The sequence below is a fragment of the Trachinotus anak genome, unplaced genomic scaffold, assembly GCF_046630095.1.
Source record: "Trachinotus anak isolate AG129_WGS33_773 ecotype Australia unplaced genomic scaffold, CSIRO_AGI_Tana_v1 ptg000014l, whole genome shotgun sequence".
Lineage (NCBI taxonomy): Eukaryota > Metazoa > Chordata > Actinopteri > Carangiformes > Carangidae > Trachinotus > Trachinotus anak.
In genome coordinates, this window is record NW_027273865.1 from 17,144,979 (window position 1) to 17,155,403 (window position 10,425).

Genomic DNA, 10,425 nt, shown 5'->3' on the forward strand with positions numbered 1-10,425 from the left:
CTCCTAGAGAAACACAAGCAAACATTAGCATCACTTGTAGATACTTAAATGCCTTTTAGCAATTTTAAAAACAGATACATAAGTATGAGGGCTGGAGTGTATACCCAGATTATTTCACTCTCTCATATTAGGGCTGAAGAGTAAATACATCAAACAACTAACAAGTGTTGGAAAAATCTTGAATACTGACAAAGTGTCTTTTTTGACCTTTTAATTGGTTTGGGGAATTCTATATTTTGACCTGAGATCAGGCTTCTGGCATGTTCACCACATTCAGCCTGACAGTGCATCAAAAACAAAGTTAAAATCTAGGAAAAAAGGGATAAAAGGTAAAGGTGGCAGGGCTAAACAGAAAAGGGGTAGTGTGTGGAGGAGAATGACATCCCTTTTATGAGGTTAGTTATGTAATGGCCGTGCCATCCCCTGCAGAAACCTTTTGTGCCCCATTATTCAGTCTCAGCAAATCGACCCAAGCAAGCAACACTCAACTTGCTACTTGATTTCTATCACCAAATTGCCTGTTAACGGGCTGTAAACTAGTTAAACTTGTGTTGTTGTTATTTTGTTTTAATTACAATCTTATCTACAAGTTAGCAATGGAGTTTTTTGGTAATCTTGGGGGGAAAAGAAAACAATTAACCACCTACCTCTTGAAAGTTGCATATTGCCTATGAGCAAAACTAGCCTGTTTTCTATGCTTTGATTTTTATGCATGGTGTTGTGTTTTAATGATGAAAAGATTTTTGTCCAACAGCTGTGAATTGAAATGCGTATCCATATTTTCAAAAATAACAGTGGTTTGAATCAAATTTAAATGTGATACCCAATGATAATAGGTAAACCTTTTAGCTCCAGGAAACACTTGTTTACACACACACATCTTGATTAAAATGCTGTAAAACAGAAGAATAGCATAAATAATATCCATAATAGTGTGACTTTCCCCTTTACATGAGATGAAATTGTCCACTTACTTGTGATACTTTGATTAACCCAGATAAGATGTTTGTTTTGCCGGCAGCTGGTTTGCTGTAGCTACTGCCGATTAGCATATCGCCTGTTTGTTTTCATCTTATTGCTCAACTCTTTCATTTGGTTGTTCTAACAAGGATAATACCCTCCTGTTATAGGAGTCCACATTCAGAAACAAACACAGTCAAACACATTGCAAGGTGCACATATACTGCTGTGTGTACATGCAGACACACAACACTGCATTTACACATTCACATGTAGGTGCACACTCACCGCAAAGAAACAAACAGAACAAACAAGTGTGCATGCATAAACAGACACTCCTGCAGAGTTTTTTTTTTTTTTCATCATTTCTCATTTGATCTGGAAAACAGCAAGGCTACTCTAAGAATCATTAATCATTTACTTTACTAAAACTAACATGATTAACATGATTATCCCATCTATTCATCACGTATGTTTGTGCTCTAGTGGGGATTTTAGACTATGTGGGCAGCGCGGAGGTGTGTGTGAGAGGATGGATGTCTGAGCATGCAAAAAGGTCTATGAATGCCTGCATACACTTGTGTGTGTGTGTACCTGCGTGTGTGTGTATCTGCTCCAGTTGTGTTGTTGTGCTCAGTGTCCTTGAAGCAGTGCCTTTGTAGCTGGGGCACTGCTATTCACTGCTTGCAATTTATTGAGTGAAAGAAATCAGATTTTTCCTCAAAGTGAAAAAATCTGAACGCGAAAAATAGAGACCCATTATGTTTCAAAATTGTAAGTAACCAAATATAAACTTGCATTTTTGATTCCAGACTTTCTCTGGGTCATGTGTGTGACTGTGTTTGCCAAGGTTCACCTTTCCACTTCTTCCCATGCAGTGGGAAGCGGTTCCAGGTGGGGAGAGGCCAGCTGTGCCTGTCATGGATGGGTGACGGTGCACAGGGTATTTATGTAATGTGATGGCCCAAGGGCCAGGGTCTGTGTGTGTTGCGGTGCTGCTGGGTTGTGTGTCTGTGTTCTAGTGTTACAGGTTCCTGGCTGGGTGGAGCTGAAGACAGTCAAGACAGTGGAGTCAGCTAGCCATTGTCTCCCAGTGGGTTGTAAAAGACCTGCCCCATCCTGGAGGAGGCTCCCTCTCCTCTTGTACCACCTCATGTGTTATGTTGGAGCTTTAATTTTCTTGTTAATTTAGCATTTTCTTTGTGTAGCAAAAGCTCCATCTGCCAGCGTTACCTTTTGAAATTGCGACTTTTGTCTTGTGGAGCACTTTGCTATAAGTTTGCATCTTCTATAGTTGCCGGCTAAGGGGGTGACGTAATTCGAGTGTATTCCCTGTGCAGTGACGACAGCGCCAAGATTCCTGTTTTTTTGCACTTGTGTGGGAAGCTCATGGCAGTTTCAGAATTGTTTTGGAATCATTTTGTTTTTTTCTTGCGTGGTGATGGACAGTGAGAGAATCATATCGGGCCTGCAGTGTGGGTGACTGGTTGGAGCCGTTTTTTTTGACAGGGTTGCCAGTTGCTGGTCACTTTGCACAAGTGAGTTGTGGTGTGTAAATAAGCCTGTCAGTGTCCCTTGAAGACCAGAGTTTAGTTAGGTAGCTCGGGTAGGCAGTCAGAGGGGACGCTCAGTTAATGAGGCTGCTCTCATGCCATGTTGTACAATACTGTACAGTCTTTTGTTAACTGGAGACTTACTATTTGTGCATTGGCCATTTAATTCAGTCATAGCAGCTTTAATAAAGCACTGTACAAAGGAGAAGCTGATTAAGGTAACTGATCATTATAAAGCACTTTTGATAGGAGAGTGAAAGAAAATATTAGGGCTATTGTACAGGCAAAGTTGTATAAAATGGAAATTTTATCATCACAACTGTCTCCTACTTCTACTGATTTGGCTGTGGTCCCTTTGACTCAGGAGTCGCTCTTGTGAGCAACAGAAAGAGTTGTGGATACAATTAGAGAAGGAATTAGAATTGGCATTGGAAAAAGTACGTCAGCAGGCAGATTTTGATAAAGGCACTGGACAAAATGAGGCTGCCGACAGAAAGGGCAAAATTGGATTTGGAAAGCAAAAGGCTGAGCTTAATTAACAACAGTAAATTGTCTAGTGTGTCTTGGAGTGAGTTGTCTTGTGGCAATGATAACCTCCCTGACAGAATTGCAATGTATATAAGTGAGCAAAAAGTGAAGACAGCAGTGTAGGCTGCTGCGCTGGCAGATGACTATGTTTTGACCCATAGAAGTGGCAGTGTGGGACCCTGCAATTATGGCTTTGGTAGAGAAAATTTCCCTGCTGGTGGTATGTGCTGTATTTCTCTGGGCATTCTGGTGGAAGTTTCCTGACTGAGCAGACAGTTGAGTTGTGTTCAAGTGAAACCTGCTGCTTTAGTGACAAGACTGTGAGTGTTTGATTCATGTATCCTTGCATCTGCACTACCTCTTTCTAAAGAAACCGACAATGGATCCTTTATTCCTGAATTGGGCATGTGTATGTCAGACTTTGATACACTACTAAATAAACTCGTGTTTCATTCAGAGTTGTTTGAAGGTGAGATTGATATGGTGTGTTTTCCCAGTTTGCCTGTGGACTGCATCATGCTGATTTTGGGCAACAACGTGGCTGGAGCACACGTTTGGGCTGATCAGCCAGCACACCCTGTGGTTGTCCCAGTGCCACTTGGTAGTAATGGCCCTGATGAAAACAAGAAACATGTGCCACAAGTGAGCAACAGTCTTTCCCTCTCCCTTGTCTATCTCACATAGTGAGTTGGTGAGTAAACATAAGGCGGATTCCACACTGAAGGAATTTTTCCAGTCTCTTCTTCTGACGGATGAGGGGGAAAATCGTGCGCACGCATATTCAAAGAGTATGTCATGTATAATGGAATCTTTCCATCAGACCTTAAAATTTTTGTTGCGTGCAGAGTTGTGTTGAGATGAACGCTGACTGGGAGGATGGGTTACTGTGGCTATTGCTTGCAGCAAGGGAGGTGACACAGGAGACTACAGGATTCAACCACAATGATTTATTTTTTGGTCTTACTATCTTTGGGCCATTGGCTGCTTTGCAAAATGACTAGAAGGAAGCCAAACCTCCACAGAATATGATTAATTATATCAATGGCTTTAGGCAGCGACTTTACTCAGCTACAGAGTTGGCAAAAGAAAAGTTGGCCTCTCCACAGGGAAAAATTAAATGCCCATACGATTGTTGTGCTGAGCAGTGTTCTTTCAGTCTAGGAATCCAAGTTTTGGCTTTATTACCTCTCGTTGGTTCTTCATTCCAAGCCAAGTTTTAAGGCCCACACACAGTAGTGAAACCCTGAACATCATAAACACCACCAGCTATGTCATGTCAATCTATTAAAACTATATTACGTCCATGCATCTCGGGAGCAGAGACCACCAATAGATTGCGCTCATCCTGTGTGAGTGTCACAGCCTTATCTTACAGCGGAGCATCTGGTGAGGATGATTTGCCTAGAAATGATTGAGAATTGTTAACAGGTTGTTTTTAAAAACTCTGAAGTACTATAGGATCTGAATGGTATTTTGGGCCATTTTTATGAGTCACAGTGAATAGAATTGGCCAAACTAAAAAAAGTTCTTATCCCAGCTTGTTTGGAGGCATTCCATCTTGTACACGTATGATTGAACACAATATTGATGTAGGAGAAGCAACAACTATTAAACTGTGATTTTATTGAGTCAATTCAGAGAAGCGCAAGTTTATGGATATGGAAATCAATTATATGCTGCAAAATGGAATTGCTGAGCCATTGTCATCTGGCTTGGCTTTGCTTTGTTTTCACAATTGGGCTATGATGTTACTCTGTCAGAGCTTTAGGTCTGCGTATTGCACCGGCTACGTTCCTGTGTTTACATGACAATGTTATTGGTGATTTAGATGCTTGTGCTGTTAATTTGGATGATGTCATGTATTGCAATTCTTGGTCTTCTCACGTGGAGTGTGTTAGGGCACTGTTCGACAGTGACAGTGACGTTAGTAGGACTTCTGTGGGGCAATCGATCACTATCTACCAATGAGGCTTTTGTAGAACTTTGTTGTTCTGAACTGAGCTGCTAAAGGCCTAGATGAAGTATGTCTGGTCTCCTGCTTGTCAGTATGCTTTTTGTGATGCATCTGTCCTGGCTGTCCCAAATATAAACTATTCAAACTTCAGGTCAGTGCTAGTTATGTGGGTGCAGGTGAGGTACTGTTACAGGAAGATGGATTTTGTATTGACTCTGAGCTTCTTTTCAAAGAAAAAAAAAAAACAGGCATCAATTCAATTATTCTGTGATTGAAAAAGAAGCTTTAGCTTTGATTTTGTCATTAAAGCAGTTTGAAGTTTATGTCGGTTCAGGGCCTGTGGTTGTTTATCAAGAACTGAACCCTCTGACATTTCTAAATTCACTAAATTTTGAGTAAAACGTCTGCATGTCTTGTTTGGAAGGTAAAGCCTCTCATCCCCTGAAGGCAGATTTTATTTTTAAAAGACGGCACATCTTATGTGTCTTATATGTCAGGAATTATCAAGACCTACTGCACATTGACATGTACCGATCTGTTTATTTTCATATCTAAATATATTTAATTAATGCCTGAGGTCAGGAAAAGTTCAAAAATCCCTCATTTAAATGATGCAGTGTGGTATGGGAGAATGTTATACATTCCTCTGATAAAGCGGTTTGTTAGCCTCAGCCAATTCACTGCCTGTCATCAGAGAATTCATACAGACATTAATATATCAACAGTAAATATGATTCTGTAGGAGCAAAGTACCTGACATATACATGCTCAGTTTCAAGAGGGTACCATGGGTGGAAAATCTGCAAGTTGAAGGGATCAAATCGAATGATTGAATAACTGGACTGACTTTCTTTCACTGTACAGGAGTCAAGAAAACAAGAAATCTGTCAAGGATAAGGGTTGAATGGTTGAAACTACATGTAGCAGTATTCCTGTTACCATAGCCACTGCCAGGTTTGAATCCAGCAAGATGTGTTTTGCATGTCATCCCTCTCTCTATCCTGATGTTTCCTGTCTTCATTTTTCACCTGTGTTACTGTAATGACTGCTCCAAACAGGCAGTTCACCGGGTGCCAAATTAAATTAATGAACAAATAAAAACAGATAACAATAACTGGCTGACACACACACACACACACACACACACAAAGGTCAGTGTTTGCGGGCATTAGAAACCAAAGAAGTGTGTTCATGTGCAGAGTTAGTGTCAGTAATGTAATATTTTTACACCCTATCGAATACATGAATACATGACTAGATGTACATGTGTACCCTGTTAGAGTGGTAATATTTTCACAGTAGGTAACCAGCAATATATTTGGTATATAAGTTTGTTGGGATGTCTCTCAGGAAACACTGGAGCAGGAGGACAGGACAGATGGACAGAAGGGTGGCTGGGACTTAGTAAGAGGGAGGCAGTGTAATTAGAAACAACATGTTTGTGTGTGTGTGTGTGTATGTGTGTGTGTGTGTGTGTGTGCTTATGCTTGTGCCATCAAGATGTGAATGAATCACAGACCTAACTGAAGAGAGTTTAAGTGCTTGTTGACTTAATATGCTGATCGTAAAGACATTAGATTAATTTGTTTTTAACTTTATTAGCTCACTTGTAGAGAACAGGACCTCATAGCTGCCTCTCAATAATAATATAAGAGCACCTAAATGATAAGATGCACACACTGACAGTACATCTGCAAAACAAAGTTGCCATTAGTATAGTAACCTATATGCAAGTTATGCAATGGACAGCTCAGGTGTGTGTGAACGCATTGACCAGACCACATCCAGAGGTGGTCTCTGCCACATGTGGCCTCATTCTTTACCTACTCAACAGATGTCCTCGGCCACAGTCTAATTAGTCCCAACACAGTTTCATAATGAAGCGACAATATTTTACTATTTGAAATGGCTAAAACCTTATTATATTGTAGAGCTGTGAACAGTGCAGTGATTTGCTCAACCCCTCTTTTCCCCAATCCCTCTTTATCTCTCTCTTTCTCTTTCTGTCACACACACACACACACACAAACACATTGACAAGGGACCCGTACATCACAGTCGGATTGGCTAAAACATCAACGCATTCATGTCTATTTGCATATAGAGCGGTGAAGTGAGATCTGATTACAAGTGGTCACTTGAGACGCAGGTGGAGATGCATTTGAATGACAGGTGTGAACTGTCATGCTTGGAGCTGTCCGCTTGTGATGGGATCACCTGAGACGCACGCCAGGTCTGAACATGGCCTTTAACACTGCGGTTTTTGTAATTTTCATAAATGAACCACTGCCCAAACCTAACCAAGCTTTACTTTACTCGTTACAGCTAAATGCTCCTCTGTAACCAGATAGCTGCTAACTTTGTCAGTCCTTCCTGGGGAGGTTGTGTAACATTAGTTTGTCAAAACTTTTATTTATTTTTTTATTTTTTTTTAAAAGGAACACCAAAAACAAAGCTGCAGGCCATTAAACCAAAATAATAAACTGACGGATGATAAAACGCTCTGAAGAGCTGAATGGGACTGCACAGTCAGGGGGTAATTCTCCGTGGGTTTGCTTCTAAGGGGAACTGTTTTCGTATAACACATCCTTTGACCCATTGTCACTATAAAATTATAAATCAGTACAGCTTTCACTGAGTTTTTCTTTTGACAGTATTTTGTATATGTTTGCCTTTATGTTGTCCTATCTCTCTCTCTTTATCCCTTTCTTTCTCTCTCCATCGCTCTTCCTCTCTCAGTTGCTGTGTTGTTCGAAAATATGTCAGGAAGAAACTGGCACAGGTCTCCATAAATATCCTGTCAGGACGGCTCAGATAGCCATTTGGAAAGCCCATAAAAACAGACCCAGGGGCAGGAGTCAACGCACCCTCATATGGCAGCGACTGCACTGCTGCTCACCCTACTAGGGGTAGAACATTAATAATACAAGATGCCTAACACTGATGTTTTTATGTACATGTGGAGGGTTTTTGTCCATATATGTCCATATAGCCATCTTTTCCTATCTGTCTCCTCTCAAAAGTAATAAAAGTTATTCCAGCTTGTTTTTCTTTTCTTTTCAGGGCATGACTATGAGACTATAAGAATTACTCTTAAGACTCTTACTCTGTGTTTCTCTCTTCTTTTAAAGTCGTCATGTGCTGGTGCAAAGCCCCTCAGGAACATCACTGCAGCGTGTCATGGAGATCATGTGACAGACAAGAGACATGAGAGCATCAAAAGAGTGTGTGAGAGCAGTAGGAGCCAGAGGGAAAGAGTGAAATTAAAGTTTAAAGTTTAAAAATTCACTGGAAAATCAATGTTTTTTCTTTTTCTTTTTTTATTTTTTATTGAGCAGCAACCGAACAGATGGTTGACAGTCAGATGACGCAGAGATGTGAACCATATCAGTTATGTAGATATGTAGGAGTCAGAAAATTTGAAATTTCTCCTCTCTCCAAAACACACAAAGTCACAGTTTCATCCAGCAAAAATTTGGATGAAGCTTGGAGTAGATGGTCCGAGCACTGAACTGTTCTCTAACTTTTCTCTCCATCTGTTTTTTGTATTTCTAATTTCTTCACAAAATCTTTTTCTCTCCTGTGCGCCGTAATCTTCTCCACTTTCTTTTTCTTTCTTTCTTGTTTCCTCCTTCCTTCTTTCTCCCCTATCAGCTTTAGTTTGATCTCTCTCTCTCTCTCAGTCACTTATTTTATCCCTTTATTATATCCCCATACATATTCATCCCCTCACACACACAAACAGACAGGGCAGTGTGGCAGATGCAGTTGATGTTCTGCACTAGCGAAGCATAACAGTGTAGTTAGCCCGCTTGGCATGAAGCAGAACGCCTCAGCACGGAACAGAACGGAGCACAGCAGGGCTGAGGGGCTCTGTGCAGCAGCAGGGGGATCTCACATACTTGTCACGTTGTTGGGTTCAAGTCCAGAGTATCACCTCTTGTTGTGCAATGTTACCATGCTTTCACGCACACACACACACACACACACACACACACACACACACACACACAGACACACACACACACACATACACCTGTTTTATTGTCAGCCTTTAAAAAAGACTATCCCATACAGCCATATGTAAGAGGAAAACGATAATAATAAGAAAAACCTGCAAAATCTACTGGGAAATTTTAATTTAATTTTAATTGTCACAGCCTAGACCTCATCATTTTTCATTTGTCTTTGTTACGCTGATCTGATATGCGCAACTCAGTTTTGCCATGCTATATTGTTTACAGGCTGTTTCAAGCCAGAGCAGGATGGGCCAGTGTTACGAGCTAGATCACTACACGTTTTTTGTTTTTGCTATCTTAATCCAGAGTCAAGCAGTCCGATATCCTATGCTACGCCTTGCTGGGCTTCACTGCTCTGTGGTCTTTCATGCCGTGCTCTATAGTACCATATCAAGCTGTGCTGAAATGTGATTTTCCATGTAGGGCTGCGCCTCACCTTTGCTGTGCTGTGCCGTCCTATTCTGCAATGCTGAGCTCCCCACGCTTCAGTGATTGTAACTATAAAATTCTTTAATGAGCAGTTTGGAGCCACACCACAACCATCTGAGAGTCCTGAAAACTGTTTAGAACTAACTCTGACTCAATGAATCATCTATCGCATTGGAAATATACAGTCTGTGGCAATGTTTTGAGAAGGTTACACAATTTCATTTTTCGGGTAAGACCTATGCCCACCAAATCATCTTACCTGTTGGAAATGTGTAACAAAAGCAATAATGATTGTTTTTACCCCAGGCCCAGCTCTCTACAAGGATTCAATATGAAACAGGTGGCTGCAGGGCAAACATTATGATTATACTAATGCTGTTTGACTGTTTGTTTTACATCTTTGCTTTGAGTGCTGGATGATAAGTAGTTGTAAATACACACAGTGCAATGTAATGAACACCAGAGCTTCCTGTGATAGCGGCTGGCTTGATCTCCATTGCTGGAAAAAAACAATATGGCCAAAGTGCAAAGAGGCACGTTGACCCAACTGGAAAATTTTAAGGTTACATAAGAGAGTTCATTATTACTGTCTCTGATCATTTGTCCACCTCCCACCTACTTCCATCATCATCATCATACAAGACTAAAAACAATCTATCTATCTTCATATAGCTTGCATTTGAGCACTGTTCTACATTATCATTTAGTCCAGACATGTTTCAATAAATGAAAGGACTTCTTTTGCCTGTTTTGTCCCCCTAATGGTTTTGAGGAAGACAGCAGAGTGCTGGTGTACTTTCACTGAATCATCACTTTCTAATTTGGGAAGCAACACATCTGCTGCTAATTAATGAGACTGATTGAATCTGGGCTGTTACAGGCACACATACACGCACGCAGACAGACACACCAACACATACACTATGATCATTTCAGAAAGCAAACAGACACTCCGGTTGGGTCTGTGGCTTTGCTGATGAAT

The 10,425-nt window shown here is 40.8% G+C and overlaps 1 long non-coding RNA gene across 3 annotated transcripts; it reads left to right on the top strand.

Annotated features, from left to right (window-relative positions):
- The first annotated feature begins 3,180 nt into the window (after positions 1-3,180).
- Positions 3,181-8,440, top strand: LOC139632009 (uncharacterized). 3 transcript variants are annotated; one of them, XR_011693482.1, is made up of 4 exons: positions 3,181-5,146; positions 5,860-5,949; positions 7,735-7,904; positions 8,127-8,440. It is a non-coding gene; the product is annotated as an uncharacterized lncRNA (long non-coding RNA). The 3 variants fall into 3 exon arrangements; XR_011693480.1 differs by having other exon boundaries at positions 3,181-5,949; XR_011693481.1 differs by having other exon boundaries at positions 5,860-7,904.
- The last annotated feature ends 1,985 nt before the right edge of the window (positions 8,441-10,425 follow it).